Source organism: Talpa occidentalis, unplaced genomic scaffold (genome assembly GCF_014898055.3).
Source record: "Talpa occidentalis isolate TD23 unplaced genomic scaffold, MPIMG_talOcc4v2.1 talOcc4.15, whole genome shotgun sequence".
NCBI lineage: Eukaryota > Metazoa > Chordata > Mammalia > Eulipotyphla > Talpidae > Talpa > Talpa occidentalis.
In genome coordinates, this window is record NW_023601543.1 from 79,535,513 (window position 1) to 79,553,075 (window position 17,563).

At 49.7% G+C, this 17,563-nt stretch overlaps 1 pseudogene; it reads left to right on the top strand.

Annotated features, from left to right (window-relative positions):
* Positions 1–15,963: 15,963 nt before the first annotated feature.
* On the top strand, positions 15,964–16,208 carry LOC119246781 (cytochrome c oxidase subunit 7C, mitochondrial-like; annotated as a pseudogene).
* The last annotated feature ends 1,355 nt before the right edge of the window (positions 16,209–17,563 follow it).

A 17,563-nucleotide genomic window follows, 5' to 3' on the forward strand; every position in this document is an offset into this window, starting at 1 on the left:
AGGGACTGTCGTGTGAGGGCTTAAGGGACCGATGGACATTTGTGAGATAATTTGGGCAGCTTAAATACTGACTAGATGTTTGATGATATTAAAGATCTCCTAAACAATTACATGGAATCTAAAAACAATCGAGCTCATAGCTATAAAGACCAGGTTGGTGGTGGCCAGAGGCGGGGGTAGGGGGTGGGTGAAAGGGGTCAAAAGGTACAAACTTCCAGTTCTCAAATAAGTCCCGGGAGGGAATGTGCAGCCGGGGTCTGGCTAATATAGTTGGCATATTTGAAAGTTGCTAAGAGAGGAAATCTTAAAAGTCCTCATCACAGCAAAAAAAAAAAATGTTTTGGATCTAAGTATGGGGAGCATGTTCACTAGGTTTAGTAGGGTGCTCATTTAGCGATACACACCCACAGCAGAGCAATGTGGCACAGGTGAAACGAATTCAATGTTCCCGGTCTATTGTGTCTCGATAAAAATAGTAATAAAAAAAGAATTGCTTAGGTGTGCAGATGGCATTAAGTTTGAAAAGAGTCTTTATCTTAACAGACACATAATTAAGTTTTATGGTTGAAACAATATGCTATCTGGGGTAGCTTTAAAATAATGCAGTGAGGGCGCTGGCCTCTGGAGGTGTTTGTGGGATGCATCCAGATGAGCAACAGCTGGGGATTGGTGCAGCTGGCAGGGCCTAGATCCGGGTCCCTGTGCTCCTCCCCACTCTCGTGGATCTTTGAAAGGTCTCATTACAGAAAGAGCAGTAGAGATGCCACGTATCAGTGATGACATGTCATACAATTACCTTTACTTGATTTAAGAAGAAAAGAAAATTTACATTCCCACTTTTCAGTATTGGTTATAATTCACTGAAGCTACGGAAAGAATTGCTTATGTGAAACAATCAAAAACATTATGCACAGGGCCTTCCCTGGTGGCGCAGCGGTAGAGCGCTGGGTTGCGAGGCTGCCCGCAGCCTCTGCAGCGCCAGTTCGATCCCCGGCCGCCTGTGGCGAGGGTCCCACAAAAACAAACAAACAAACAAAAAACATTATGCACAGTCGTTCAGTCGTTCATTCATTTCACAAGCCATATCGGACACCTAGAAACTGTTCTAGACATGAGGGACACAGTCACGGAACGTGTCGCCTGGAGTGGGAGTGGGGCAGAAGGGAAACAGATCAGTTACATACACAATTATACATAATTACGGCGTTTCTGTGGTAACAGGAGTCAGGAGGGCTGAGGGGGTGGCCAGGAAGGGGAAGGGTGTGGCAGGCCCAGGTCAGAGTAACCTTGGAGAGAAGGAAGCAGGGGCGGCGGCCGGCTGTCCTGGTCCTCCAGACCTCACTGAGATCTAGATGTGTGAGCTAAGAACAATGAGGAGCCAAGGAACAGTTGGACTTAGCCTTGCATTTTGCAAATATGGGAGGAAAGATGAACCAGCCGCTAACAGAGTTGCCACCGAGTTTTCACAGAAGCATGGGTACCCCAAGTCCATGGTTAGATGTGGGGTAACCGTGGGGATCATTGTCTCTTTCTGTTAACCAATGTGAAAAGGTGGAAAATGGATCCCAAAGGCTTCCCTATTCAAATGTGGGCATGTTCATGCCAGAGAGAAAGCGAGGAGGGAAGGCCAGGGCCCCAGATGCTATGTCAGGCTTGGGGCTGTTTTTGCCTTATTCTGTGGGGCCCCAGCCAGACCCAGGGCAAACCTTTCCATGCTGTGGTGCGTTGCATCACCCCAGGCTGGCTTTCATCAGACCACAGATTGCCTCACACTCACACCCTTGTAAGTCTGGCCTCCTTTTCCCATCATGCACACAGAGGCCGGCTAGCCTGGCCTGAAGGTACTGTCTGACCCCCAAACAGAAGCAGCCTTTGGAAACCTAACAATTAATCTTCTGAGAGACAGCAGAGCATCTGAACTCTGGAACCAATCTGCCTGGCCTCAAATCCTGGCTCAAGAACTTCCTCGAGTGTTACCTTGGGCAAGTTGCTTAACCTCTCTGTGCTGTGGTTACCTCATCTTTAAAAGGAACTTGATGATATTCATCTCAGGACAGTTATGAAGCTGATGTGGATTAGTACTTGCTAAGCACTTAGAACAGGGCCTGGCCCACAACGAGCATGAGACTAGAATTTGGTAACTCTAAGTACATGTGCAGACCTTTTAACCTCTTGGTGCCTTGCTGTCCTTGTTAAACAACTTTTAGACGCCTCTGTCTTCCAGAAGTGCTTTGAGAATGAACCAGTAAGGCATTCAGTACATTTATATTTACGGTCAATAGCTAACTGTTTTACAGGGCCTCCCTGGTAGCGCAAGGGGTTGAGTCTCAGCACTAGGAAGCTATCCACAGCCTCTGCAGCACAAGTTTCATCCCCAGCTAGGAAACTGACCCACATGGCGCAGCAGACCTCTCCTGTCTCCCCGCTGCTCCCCCTCAGCAGTGTATTTCAGTAGATCCGCCTGTTCTGTTCCCCGCTCTGTCTCTGGTGAATGCTCTCACCCCCCTCACCTCTGGCCTGTACCCCAGTTCTTGTATGCATAAATAAATCTTAAAAAAAAATAGCTATTTTAGGAGCTACCAACAAATGCTACTAAGCAGAGGAACAGAATCTGTGTCACCGCAGCACCTAGCCAAAGGGACGCACATGACATCATCAGTCAAACAACCAGGCCAAACAAAGGCAGGCTTTCAGGATGGATGGGAGCTGGAGAGCTCAGTGACCTTTGCCCTCAAGGCTACTGCTCAGAACTTTGGTGTCAAGTTCTCTACTCACGAAAGTCCGCTAGATCCTGTCACAATGCACACCGGCTTAACCAGTGATAAGCCTTTTGCCACTCTTACAGAAACAGATCAGTTACCAAACACAGAGCAGGGACCAAGTACAGACTCGACCAGATAGCTGTAGGTGGATTCCTTTAGAAACATTTGCGTCATTTCCTAGCTAGCATTTTTCTTCTAAGCGAAACATGGTCAATACAGACATTCTGGAAACTAAAAATAGATCACAATTTAAACATGAAGATGTTCAACAACCATATACCCACATCCACCCCTTCCAGGGATAGACTTTTGCTATACATTAAAGAAATATATACAAATGAGATCAGAAGGTACTAAATATTTTGTCACCCTGCCCGTGGTGATCAAATACTTTTAACACTCTGATTTTTCAACTTCTACAAGTCCACTGTGGCCATAATGCATTCAACGCATACCTCGTCGTTGCATCATCAGGTGGCTTTCCATTTTTACAGTCATGAACCATGTCTGATGAGCATATTTATAGCTATTCTTTCATGCGAATTAGTTTTTCAGGATAAACTGTAGGGTGATGACTGAGTCCAACAGTGAGCAAACTTTTAGGCTCTGATCCATATTGCTGCTTTGCCCCCCTAGAAATCTTTAAATCCATTTTCGGAAATCTACCTGGGCCCGAAGAGAACCTTAAATCTATAAAAGGTGGATTTCTTTCTAACAAACTGGCACAACTCAACAAAAAATAACTCTTAGACTCTGAAGAGAGTAGCCGGGACCAGGGGGATGGGGGAGGGGTGGGGCAGGTGGCAGGGCCGAGGGTCCGCTGTGCGCACGTGCAGAGCAGGTTGTGCTCCTCAAATGATAGTTATGTAAGCTCTTGGCAAATCAATAAAATTTGATTTTAAAAAAGAAAATCTCCTTTGAATAAACTTAAAATCATTTAAAGATCCCATAGAAAAAATGGCAAAGGAAAGAAATGGATTTCTAGATATTTTAAAATGGGGTGCACGCTAAGCGTGGTGGTGACGGGACTAAAAAGCTGGCCTTGCATGCAGGGTCACTGCTGTCGGCTCCACTTGCTTCCCCAAGGCAGTGACAGGCAACTCGGGTCAGGTGCGCACCCCGCTACCCCACGGCGTACCCCGGCCTGAGTCCAAACGGACATTTCTTCTTCTTTCCTCTCACTTTGGCTCCTTCCCGCCAGCAGACCTCTCCCTTTCTGGCTGGTGGGGGCAGACCTATCCCTTTACGGCTCACAAATGGACGACTCTGCAAGTTGGGGTTCATTGTCACAACGATTGGGGGTGCTCTTGAATTTGGGTGTCCGAATTAGTGTGCAAAGAGAACGTCTCCTACTTCGCACAACACTTTCAAAGGTTGCCCTGGCCATTCCTGTGCAGAGGAAAGCCCGCCTTAGAACCTGCATCTGACACCTGGATCTCGACCCAGACCCTACCTCGGTGTTAACAGAGAAATAAAAAAGTTTTGAATGCATTTGCCAGGAACAGCAAGATATTTAAGTAGTAAGTGCAAGAAAGATTGTCAAAAATGGTTTTTGCTTTGGCCTTTTTCTTTCTTTTTTTTAAATTATAAATCTTATTTTTATATTCCCCATACAATTGTGACCCCCTTATTTTGACCCCAATTCCTCCCCTCCCGCCCCCCACCCCTCATAGAGTGTCTCTGGTTCATAGTTTTTTGTTGATTTTGATTTTCACTTTCTTATAGTTATTCATTTTCCTGGTCCCTTATTTAGGTTTTCTAAATTCCTGCTATGAGTGAGACCATCCGGTATTTTTCTTTTTCTTTCTGGCTTATTTCGCCAAGCATGATCCCTTCCAGCGCCCGCTTTGGCCTTTTTCAAGAGCTGCTACCACTGCAGAAAAATCCGCCAAAGGCAATGCTTATAACGGTATTTGGGCCGCTGACTTAACACCCCACTTCAGTCTATACCCGCAACTGTCGCAGTCACAGCGATTCTGCTAAGTTGGGGGCAAAAACCCCACCACTCGGTGCGGCACTAGTGTAGCCACGTGCAAGCATACTATTAGTGTTTTACACACTCTTTTACTTTCATTTCACCCCTATATTAGTCTTTTAAAAATGTAAAAATTATGCATGTAGGTAGGTATTATCTACGGGTTTCATCTCAGGATTGTTTAAAAATATCTTGAGGGTCTCCTCTCGTGGCGCAGCGGTTGAGCGCTGGGCTGCGAAGCTGCCCGCAGCCTCTGCAGCGCCGGTTCGATCCCCGGTCACCTGCGAGGGTCCCACATGGTGCGCAGACCTCTCCTGCCACCCGCTGCTCCCCTCAGCGGGGTATTTCATCAGTCTGCCTGTTCTGCTCCCCGCTCTGGCTCTGGTGAATTCTCTCACCCTCCCGCGCTTCTGACTGTACCCAGTGCTTGTATAAATAAATAAATCTTTAAAAAAAAAAAAAAATTCTTGAAAAGGGACCTTTGGGCTACGGCAGGTTTAAAAATAATGTTTTGGTGACACCTAGTGGCCGCTCTGAGCATTGCTTCACTCAGTCGCTGGTTCTTAAAAGCTGGTGGGTTCCGGCATTTGGTGAGGAAATCACCCCTTTTCACAAGGCTCACAAAAACTCCCTAAGTTCTCCTCGGCCCCCTCTTCCATTTGCCCTCACCTGGATTCCCCCAGAGCACCAGCTTCTTTCCCTTAAGGGAACCCCGGCCATTTCTGGGTTAGGAGGTGCGCTGGAACAGAGCGAGTCCTGCAGTGAGCTGGGGGTGGGATGGGGGTGCAGGTGAAAGGGGAGGGGAGGAGGAAGGAACGCCCCTCTCTGCATCTGTTCGACGCTAGCAATTTTAAGCCAAGATGAGACTCATCAGATCCCGTTTTTTCTCTTACCTGCTGGCGTCTCGCTGCATTTCTGCTCCATTCACAGCAAGGGCCCGACATAAGCTTCCACCCCGGCTTCCTGCAACAGCAGCTGTCCAGGCTCGGCTGCCCACCGGCGGGCATCAGTCTCCCCCGCAGGCCTTGCTGGAGGCTGGCTGGTCGCGGCCACCCCGGGGTTTCTGTTCCAGGGGCATCAAGGCAGCCGGGCTCACAGGTCCACCAGCCCCGAGGGAAGAGCTCAAAATCACCTCGAGTCCTTGGAGAGAGGCAGCTCGTCGGCCTGGTGTTACAAGACCGCGACAGTTTGGCTCAGTTTCCAAAGTGCCCGGATGTTAAGGCACCCAGCTGCTTTCTAAAGGCCACACGACACAGGGCAGCCTCCTAGCGAGTGTCCCTGGGAATCCTCTCCTGGGGAGGGTCAGCTGTGATCCAGTCCCCACGGGGAGCCCAGCTCCCCACGGGCATCCGCTCTCGGCCCCACGCACACGGGCCCTCAACGACACACACACAGTGGAGAAAAAGCGGCTCATTCCTCGGCAGGCCAGGCCTCTCTTTTAAAAGAACAGCGTCGTCTGGCAGCCGGAGCAAATGTCTTTTCAAAGAGAAGAACGAGGGTCTCAGATGGCCGGAGTGCTTCGGGAGAGTTCGTCCTTCCTCCTGGACTTGTTCCTTGCAATCGGTTGCACAACCGCGCTCCTCCTGGGCTCTCAAGAAAGCATTTAAAAGCGGGAAAGAGAAAGAAAATAGAGGGAAGCTAAGAAACACAATAAAGAAAAAGAGGAAGCAGGTGGGGACCGAGCCTGGAAGACTGGCTGGAAAGGGGAGAAAGCAGTGACTTTCTGGAGAGAGGATGTTGAGAGGGAGGCCCGAGGGGCGCGGGAGCACGCACGGCGAGAGCGCCTTCCCGGGGGCTCGGCCGCCGCCCGGTTGCAGCGTCCTGCACGCAGGTCCACTCCACTCACCTGGGATCTCTTAGCTGGCTCGTCTGTGGTGCGGCGGCCCCTCTGGCGGTGCTGCCCCCTGGTGCTCACAGCCTGTGTGTTCCTCTTGCTCAGGGCGACCCATGGCAAACCGCAGGGCCCTGGCCGGTCACTGCTGCGCTGTCCCGGAGATCCCTACTCTGGGGGGGTGAAGGTGGGGGGCTGGCCACAGGTGTGTGAGGGCACCTGGCTCCTCTGCCTCAGTCAGACCTTCAGTTGATGGCAGCCTGGCCCACATCTGGGGTGCAATCTCACCAGACACCCAAACTGGAAACATCCAGCTCAGCTGCTTTTGCATTCCTGAGCCACAGGGCATCCAGAACTGGGAGATAATAAACGTTTGCTGCGTCAGGCCACTGCATTTTGTCCTGAATCAGACAGATGTTGTCTAAAGTGAGAAAAGATTGGACATGCAGTGCTCCAAAGAAACAAAAAGTTCCAGATTCCCTTCCCTTCCCTCTCTCACAGCTACTGGGTCATCTCTACTTGACATCTCCGCCGCCATCATATAGCATAAGGACCATGGTTTTGTGACCTAAAGGGCACATTTCCAGAATAAAACTCAAATTATTCTATTATGTCACATTACCATCTAATTGAGATCTTATAAAAATGGCATAAGTGCGGTAATTTTCTATTTCTTATGTTAGACTGCCATCTCGTGGTATTTTTATGTAACTGCAGTTCGGATTTCTCTATTTGTTGTGTTGGAGCGCCATCGTGTGGAATTTATGTGTAACTGCAGGTCTCCATTTTTCTTTACAGAGGACTCTTGTCTCATTGGGTGTGAGTTGACACTTTGGGAAGAAGCTTTCATAGCACCTATTAGGACAGAGAAAGCCCTCCCCCACTTGTAGAAACAGGTGTGTGTGATGTTTTGTGCCTACATAAGACTAAATGATTTTGACAGATTCCTGTCTGTGGTTTCTTTTATTGGGACGTAATAGTGAAGTGATGGAGAAGGAAGGAGACAAACTTTCTACCTACTTTAACTGTGGAAAGCTGCCATACTTATCCAAACAACTAGGCAATGTTGAAGGCCCAAATTCATTCATTCATCCAAACAATATTTATGGAATGCCTATTCTAGCATCTGGGGATACAAAAAAATAAAACAGACAAAATCCCACATTGCAAGTGGCTTAGATAAGTTTGTAAAAACTGATTTCAAGGGCAACCAGTAGATTTAATTTAAAAAATATGACTTCTTTGGAAAGACTCAAGAAAGCAAAGGATTCCAGGTTTCACAGCTACTCAAAAAATGAAAGAACTGTAGAAACTATACAGGGAAAAACCCCGAGTTATATGTGAAACTAAAATTTAAGTTGTGGGTACTTTCAGGGTTCTCAAAATGCAGTTCTGGACAAATAACATCAACAAAAGCTATGAAATGGTTAGAAATTCCAATTCCCAGACCCAATCCAAAACCCCCTTAACAGGAAATTCTGGAGATGGGGACGGACCTGCAATCTGTGTTTTATAAAGCTCTCCAGGTGACTAGAATGCTAGGTGTACACAACTAGGTGTACACCTGTGTACCACTAGGTGTACACAACTACTGGTGTACTTTATAGTAAAGAACAATTCCACTAGGTGGCAATTCTCCCCAGCAGAAAAACCTTTTCTGCAACTGCTGAATAATGCCAGGAGGTGGCGCTCTCTCACAGTAGAAAACCACATTCTGCAATGACCAGATAATCTAAAATGAGAAATTGAAAAATACTCTGTAATTGCAGAAACATTCCAGTAGTCTGAGCAGCAGGAAAAATGTTTTGCAATTACAGAATCCGTCCGCTAGGGGGCATTCTAATTTGACTAGTATCCCATTTGTTGGCATTCTAAATTTAGTAGGAAAAGCATATCTGATAGACAACTACAGGAAAACTCCACCAGGGGGCACTCTAACTGGAGAAAAAGGAAAACTTTACAATTACAGGAAAATTCCATCGAGTAGCATTCTAGCCAGAGAAATAAGCAAAACATAACTGTGTGCAACTGCACGAAATTTCTACCCAGTGTTATTCTAGCCTGATTAATAGGGAAAAAATACCCTCTGCAATTTTGAGAGTGTTCCGCTAGGCGGCGCTGTAACGTGAGGAAAACTCTGTCTTGCAATTGCATAAAATTTCCACACGATGGCACTCTAACACAAGAAATAGAACCTGCAGTTACACACACATTCCACACGATGGCGCTCCAACACAACAAATAGAGATATCCGAACTGCAGTTACATAAAAATCCCACGAGATGGCAGTCTAACATAAGAAATAGAAAATTACCGCACTTAAGCCGTTTTATAAGATCTTAATTAGATGGTAATGTGACAAAATAAAATAATTTGACTTTTATTCTGGAATTCTTTTCACATTTAAACGAAAAACACTAATATGTGGTATAGGCTTATAGGATTTATTTACTTAATGTGAAAATAAAAATTGAGTTAATGGGGCTTATTCTTTGTGTTTCAATGACTTTTTGTACCTTCTTTAGCAGGTCATATAGGGCAGGAACGAATCTACTATTTTTCTACCTCCCTAGCTTCTACTATAGTGGCTGATGCATAATAGGAGTTCAACAAATTTTTTTTTTTTTAAGATTTATTTGTTAATGCATACAAGACCAGGGGCACAGGCCAGAGAGGTGGGGGGGTGGGGGTGTGTGTGTGAGAGGATCCACCAGAGACAGAGTGGGGAACAGAACAGGCAGACTGACAGAAATACACTGCTGAGGGGAGCAGTGGGCGAGACAGGAGAGGTCTGCCTCGCCATGTGGGTAGCTCCCTGTGTGGTTAGGGATCTAACTCGTGCTGCAGAGGCCGCGGATCGCTTCATAGTGAGGTGCTTAACCCCTTGCGCCACCAGGGAGGCCCAGGAGTTCAACAAATTTTTATTAAATATGCAAAAGACTAGAACTGCCTGAGGGCAGTGAAGATCAAATAAGTGGAGAGAAGAAAACATGCATAGAAGAAATATCTAGAGTCTTCCAGCCTTGTTCACAGGACTTCTGTGTTCTGCAGTTGGACAGGTAGGATGAAATATAGAAGAAAATGTGCTTGAGACCAAAATAACTATGTTTATTTAAATGCATCTCAAGGCTGTTTATATAGAAAAGGGAATTAGAAGATAAGGAAAATTAGCAATTAAAAATGCTGAAGTTTAGTGAGAAAATTAGGTTTCATTGGGTTTTCCAAAGCCATGGAAATTATTTCCATGAAACTTAGTGTTTGACTTAAATGTTGGGGTTACTTACCCAGAGGGGCCTGGGAAAACTGTGTCTTAGGCTGAGCTGCACCAGCCGCCACAGGAGGAGACTGAAGGGCCTTGTTTAGCCGGGCGGACCAGATGCAGGAGGCCAGGGCTCACTCAGGCAAGGAGGGAACACGTCTGAAGAAAGACAGGGAGAGGAAGGAGCAAACAAGCAGCCTTTGCCTTCTTGCCCTCCAGCAGCTCTTTAAGCTCTAAGGGACCGCCTCCCCCTCTCCCCCAATCCTTCAGAATCTGCTCCCCCAGAGGTCACCCCTGGGTGACCCCCTCAGAACTTCCAGTGCCACCGCCCTAAAAGCAGTTTGAAAGCCTAATGCCTAATCTCCTGCCCCATCTGCCTTCTGCCGGGAGCTTCCCGGTCACTCTGCTCCTCAGCGCTGTCTCCACCTCTGCTTGGGGACGGGATTCACTTTCTGCCCTGACCTGAAAAGCTACAGGAGGAGGCAACGTCAAATGGTGGCGTTTCAGGCATCAGCCGCCGAACCGGGATTTTAAAGAAACGAACCTGGGGCTTCCCGGGCGGGCTCTGGCTGCGCATGTGCAGCCGCCGCAGCTGGGCGCCCCGGCGCCTTGGCATGAGCTCCCGAGAGCTCACGAAGTGCCCGGCTCCCTGGCGCTTGGCCCATTTCAAAACAACACCGGGCTCGCCAGGCCCGGGCCTGCGGCGCCTCATCGCTCACGGCCTCACGCTGCGGCTGCGCGCTCGCCGGTCCTTGCCGGGGCCAGGCCCGGGCCTCCCCCTGGGCCTTCTTCCAACTTCGCAGCACCCCAGCCCCACCGTGGGGCCTGCAGGGGCGCGCGCAGACCTGGCCCTCCCCACTCAAGCTCCCAGCGCCTTCCCAGAGACAGCAGAGCGCGCCCCACCCTTCCTAGCAGGGCACGGGGAGCCGGGGCCCTGGCCAACCCCCCCCCCCCCCCCCCCCCCCCCCCCGCGCGCCTCCTCACTTGCCTTCCGCTCGCTTCTCTCTCAGCTGCTCAGAGCCTTCCCCTCACCCCAGCTGGGCGTCTGGGCCTCCATCTCTGCGCGGGTGTCACCTTCTCTGTCCTCGCTTCAGAGGCTGCACCCGAGAAAGGCCCGTGCTCCCCGCCAGGGTGGTGCTCCCCAGGGGCGGTGCTCCCCGGGGCTGCGGTGTTTACATGGGGGCGCGGGGCTCACTAGCACGGACCCAGGGCGGGCATCGGAGGCGTCGCGTTGGCCTCTGCGTCCTCAGAGCCAGACGCCGGCTCGCTGGCCGGCGCGCTGGCCGGGGGACTCGCTCCACTGGGCTGCTGCCCCGCTGCTGCCCTCTCGGGAACTCTCTGGTCGGCTGCATCTGGTCAGGACGCCAGCCCCAGCTAATCGCTGAGCACCACCGCCTGAAGAAGTCTTTGATCTAGAACATTTCAGGGAGCTCTGCTTCTCTCATGTTCTTCGTCCAGACTGAGGACGGGGGGGGGGGGGGGAGGAGGGGGGGCGGTGCATGCCCCAGGAAGCTGGCATGGCTTCCACCTTTGGAAGCCTAGCCTCTCGGGGTTGGCACCACGCACCCCGCGTCTGCTGTCTCTTGAAAGCAAGGAAGTGCATCTTATTTATTATGACTTTGGAAAACAGAGATGGAGCCAGGGAAGGAAGCTGCTAGGCACTGTGAGCTCGTTGGCTTGTCAACTTGCCGGCGTCGTTTCCATGGACGTACGTGAGTGTGAGCACGAGCTCCACCTGCCCAGACGCCGGGCGCTGACGCCCCGCCCGTGCTCGTGCTCACCCGGCCCATCCTGCAGCCGCGCTGGGCTACGCGGGTGTCCATGTGACTTATTTCATACTTTCCTCATCGTGGGACACTCACATTGACATCTCGTGGGTCTGCTCCTCCCAGGCAGCCTATTCGGCCGCCATTTTGTCACCTAAACAAGGTCAAAGGGGTCCGGCCAGTTAGGAACAGGAGCCCAACCCTTCAGCCCTTCAAATCCAACAAGAGCACAACGCTGGAGCACACTGGGAAGGTTGTGCATCACGAGGTATGTCCGGAATGCCCGGGGGGCCGAGGACTGATGCATAACACGTACTCCCGACTTATACATCACGAGGTATGACCGGGAACGCCCAGGGGGTCAAGGACCGATGTATGACAAGGGACCCCAGAAGGTGATCAGTGGAGCACCTTGTCGATAAGATTAGAACCAATGGGGGGGGGGGGGAATTAAGGTGTGTCGTCAAGTAGATAAGAAGTGCCTGGCGGGCAGACTCACAGTCCCTAATCTTCTACACCCTTCCCCTTTCTTTGAACTCCTTAATCTCCTTACAACCAGTTATGTGTGTCAATAAAAGGGCCAGGATCTTGCTCTTCAGCAGCATCCTGCATTATGTAGCCTGTTCCACGACTCCCGTTTGTCAGTGTGGTGTTGTCCGACGCAAGAACATCTCATTTTAGAGATTATTCTCAGTGCTTTGATGAGAAATGGACAGGCTGGTGTCTAAGTTTTGGGCACAGTTAGGATTTTTTTTTTTTTTAAGATTTATTTATTTGTGCATAGAAGAGCTGGGGTACAGGCCAGATGTGCGGGAGGGTGAGGGGATTCACCAGAGACAGAGCGGGGAACAGAACAGGCAGACTGACGAAATACACTGCTGAGGGGAGCAGCAGGCAAGTCAGGAGAGGTCTGCTGTGCCATGTGGGTTGCTCCCTGGCAGGCCGGGAATTGAACTTGAGCTGCAGTGGCTGTGGACAGCTTCACAGGTTGCATCTTAACCCCCTGCGCCACCAGGGAGGCCCCGGGATCATTTCTGTACAACAAAGCCACAGACATTCAAGTGTTGGCTGTGAACTTGTATGGCAAGGCTTTCCCGTCTGCTGCCCAAAAACTAGTGACTCGATGGAGAGCTTCCTGCGGGTGGAGATGAATTTTATGCTCCTTACTTCCCCTCCTGGTAACTGGTTGTCTTGGGTGTGGCGCCCTCAGAAGCGGATCTGAGAATAAGATTCCAGTGCAAGTGGCTTCTTTGGGGCAATACCCATCAAGGGCGGGGAGCGAGGCCAGGAGGGGAGAGGGGCCCGTGCTCCGTGGGGTGGCGAGCGGGCTGCTTCAGGTGGGTGCCCCGGAGGGGGGGGGCATCTCAGGAGGAAGAAGCGGTGTTGACCCTCCCACTGCCGGTGGTCCGGCCGACTGAAGCCTCTCCTGCCACCGCCACCCCCCTTCCCCCAGCCACCCTGGCCTTGTGCCCAGACAGCCCTGCTGGAGAGAGCAGGTGTCTGCAGGAGGTGGCCAGCCCTGTCCCCTGCACCGGGGAGGCCAGAGCCGAGGGCGTCAGGGCCGCGCACTGAGCGCGCCGGCTGTCCCAGCCCAGGAGAAAACATGGTCGCCACCTGCTCCACTTTTCAAATAAACTCCTGACACTTTGCATCTTTTCCGTCCTTATAGGATGCGCCGCCTCTCTTTAGAGTAGGTGAGCTCAGGCTCACGCCAGGGAAGCTTCCCGCCTTGCAAATGAAGACACGGGTCCAGAGAAAGGCAGCGAGTCACCGTGCGCCTTGCCCTGCCGGGGGCGCGGGTGTCACGTCGGTGAGGACGGAGCCCCGCGCCCCTGTTCGGCGAGTCACGAGCCACCAAGCGTCCAGCCCTGCGCGTTGGGAGGCGTTGTCCGTCCCACAAAGGTCCCAAAGGCCCTTCTGTTTCAGGGCATCGACCTCGCTGTTCCCCAGATCTTGCCACCAGATGCCTCATCAGTCAGGTCTCGGCTCCAAAAGCCCTTCCTTCTTCTCGAGGCCGCACTAGCTTGAGGCTGCCCGAGCTCGCAAGCGTAGCCAGATGCCATCGGGCAAAGTCCAGGCGAGGCGCGGCTCTCCAGACTGTGGACGGACGCCAGCGCGGAGAGGGCTGCGGCCTGTGCCGGAGACAGGCAGGGCCGGGTGGAAGTGAGGGGGTCCAGCCCAGGCCCCAGGGCGGGGAGCCCCAGTAGCCCTGTCCGCGCTCCCCGCCTCCATCCCATGGCCCAGCCCTGGGCTGGCACCGCCTGCAGCATCAGGCGCGCTGGCTCCCTGGATTCCTGTGGGGTCGAAGCAGTGGGTGACCCCAGCATGAGGCCGGAGTCCAGGGGGGCAGCGTACGTACCCGCTGTGGCTTTCCCTCCCTCGGACTCTCGTGCCAGCCCGACCCTTGTGAGCAAGCTGGTTACCAAGTGTCCCCGCTGACCCTCTCCACAGGCCTGACCGCTGCCGGGATCTCGCCTGAGGCTTCACTTAGAACGTTCAAGATTCAGACATTCCACCCAGCACCTGTTTATCCCAGAGGCTTGGCTTTTACAGTTATTTGAAATGACATCCCGCAAAGCCTCGGGATAGTTTTCTTTTCCCTTCTTGAAGGTTATGTTTTTCTCTACCTCTTTTCATCTTTGTGACCTTTAAGAAACCCACCCAGGAGGATTTGCTGAATGTGGCTTCTGACTCCAGAGAGGTCTGGCATCCAGTTCCCTTATCAAAGCGCCTTTCTGCCCTCTGCCCTCTGGGTCACAGAGAATGGGAATCATTTGTGTGTTCTGGATGCCAGGAAGATGGGCCTTGGAAACTGTTGGCTAAGCTTCAGAAAATTGTGGTTGGGAAATGCCAGTAGCTCTTCTTAAAAACCTACCAATGACCTTTAGGTGAGAGCCTGTTAATCTGTAAGACTCTAAGGTGTGTAAAAAGGTTTCTGTGTAGAAGGATGGAATTTTCTCCTCCCTCATTCCTGTATTCCACCCCCCAAAATAGCAGCTTTTGATGGAACATGGTATTTCAGCTTACACAAAATGTGCTACAGTTGGTGGTCACCATGAGGGAAAATAAGAGGTTGGTTTGCTTATTAACACTCTAGTCTCAAGATATGAAAACCTTCCTTCTGTGACCTGCTGTGACCAGGCAGGCTGGAGGGGCAGGCGTCTTTGGCCCCTGAGGCTCTGATGGTGTTTCTGTAGAGGACTCTGGCAACCCCCAGATGTGTAGCATTCATAATTGTCCCTCCATGGTGGGCACACCTTGTATTAACTAGCATTGCCACTCAAGAAATCATCCTATTCATTCCAGAAACATTCAGTGATCATTTGCAATGTGCTTGGTACTGGAGACAGAACAGTGAACACGACACAGAGTTTGCAGTTCAATGGAGAGACAGCATGAATAAGTAATTACCAGAGGCATGAGGGAAACCAGCAAGGGAGTGAATTCTGCCTGAGAAACGTGGGGGAAGGAACACCAAGAAAGTGACAATTGTGCTAGGTGTTAAAGGAGTCATCGACATTCACTGGCAAGAAGGGAAAGGAGAGAGACTGTTCCAGGAAGAGGGGCCAGGCTGTGCAAAGGTACACGGAAGGCTGATATGGCACTCATAGGATAACCCCCTATCTGTAAGGTTGAGGTCTTGGGTGAGAGCAGGGCCGAGTCGGTTAATGGAAGAAATGAGGCTAGAAAAAAAGGTTGGGATCAAATCACGAGGGGAGTTTTATACCATGGAAAGGAATTTGGACACTCTCCTGTAACAATTGCAGAATCAGTGGTGGATTTTTAAGTTTGGTGGGGTCACAAGATTTGGTTTCCATCTTAGAAAGAATACCTTGGCGACAGGGTGAAAGGTGGACTGGAAAGAAGTGGGGGCAGTCAGTGTGATGGAAAGGACTAAGGCAAAGTTGACTTTGCAGCTTTTGAGTATAGCATCACCCTCCCTAATATTGGTGGTCCTCACCCAATTTTCGCATGGCCTGCATATAACAAAGGCCTGACATCCCTGAGCAAGAAGGAATTCTGTTAATGGACGGCCTTTGGAGGGTCTGCAACGCTGGCTCTTCTCTGGGTCTCCCACCTGATGACCCAACCTGCAGATTTTGGATTGGCCAGTCTCCATTGTTACATGGACCAATTCCTTAAAATAGGTCTCTACACACACACACACTATTGATTCCGTTTCTCTGGAGAACTCTAATAAACAGGGCAAAAATAGTTTCTGTATATTTTTTAAACCACGTGGATCAGACTTTCTTATTTGCCATCAGAAGCATCACAATGTTGAAGGTCGTGAAAAAAGGACTATTTGGGTTGCCGCCACTTCGCCCTCCTTCGCTCTCTGAGCCTTTCGCAGCGCTCCCGACTGCGCTATGCTGGGACAGAGCAGCCGGAGATTCACGACCTCTGTGGTCCGTAGGAGCCACTATGAGGAGGGCCCAGGGAAGAATTTGCCATTTTTCTGTGGAAAACAAGTGGCGGTTACTACTTATGATGACTGTGTACTCCGGTTCTGGATTTGCGGCACCTTTCTTTTTAGTAAGACACCAACTGCTTAAGAAGTAAGGACATTTTAGTTCATCCATGAAACAGATACGAAGAGGATCATTTTAAGAAGTGCAACTTCTTTGAAAAGTCAAACTCAAACTCAACATATTAAATATGTTTGTAAATAAACTTATGACATGACTCCTTAATGCCTCTTCTCTGAAAAAAAAAAAAGAAGCATCACAATGTTAAAATGGTGATACTTGTGTTGCCACTGAGTATGATATTGGCTGTAGGTTTATGATACCTGTTTTTTTTTTATCAAGTTAAGGCAATTTTATTCTATTCATAATTTTCTAAGTTTTTTTTTTTCTCAAAATTCATGTGCAGGTGTAAAATTTTACCAGCTATTTTAAGCAACTCTAGAGATGCTGTTCTTTTTATTCTACTTATACACCATGAGTTATATTCACATATTTTCTTATTTTCAGCTATCTTTGCTTTCCTTGGATATTCTTTATGATTCATTTAAATATTATTCTACTACACAGCTGGATATTGGTAGCTGATATTTACAATTTCTATATGTACGTTCGTAAGTGCTTGGTCTACAGCTTGTTTTTCTTCCAGCTGTGTTAATCTGGCTTGAGTATCAGGTTTTCGCTCTTTCATAAAATGAAAAGTGTAGACTCTTTTGGTTTTCTGTGTTCTAGAACAGTTTACATAACATTGGGTTGGTTTCTTTAAAACTTGGTAAATGTCATCTATAAAACCATCTAGGTCTGCTGTCTCTGAGAAATAAATCTTTGACTGTCTTTTCCACTTTTTCAGTAGCCCTGAAGTGGTGAAGCAAGAAGGGGCATCCAGGGGTGAGTCTGCCCCAGGTGCCAGCAGCCACATCAGTGATAAAATGCTCCCTCCCTCAGTTTACCACTCTAGCCATGGGTGGTCAGATTTTCTGCTTTCTTGAAAGCAATTTTGGTTACTTCCATTTCCCTAAGAAGTATCCATTTCAGTCACATCTTCAAATTTATGAACAGGAAGTCATCTTCTTTATTTTTTAATTTTTTTTTATAGAGGCATGTTTTATTTATTTGTTTGTTTGTTTTGTTTATACATGCACTGGGTACAGTCAGAAGCACGGGAGGGTGAGAGAATTCACCAGAGCCAGAGCGGGGAGCACATCAGGCAGAAGGACCGAAGTACACTGCTGAGGGGAGCAGCAGGCGGCAGGAGAGGTCTGCGCGCCATGTGGGACCCTCCTCTGGTGGCCGGGGAGCAGCCGGGGATCGAACCGGCGCCGCAGAGGCTGCGGGCAGCTTCGCAACCCAGCGCTCAACCGCTGCGCCACCGGGGAGGCCCGGAAGTCATCTTCTTTAATGTTGTATGTTGGTTTCCTCTTCCTTTCCCCCTTGATTAGATGTTGGAAAAATTTCTTATATTTAGATTTCTAAAGAAACAGTTTTTTTTTCTTTTTTCTTTTCA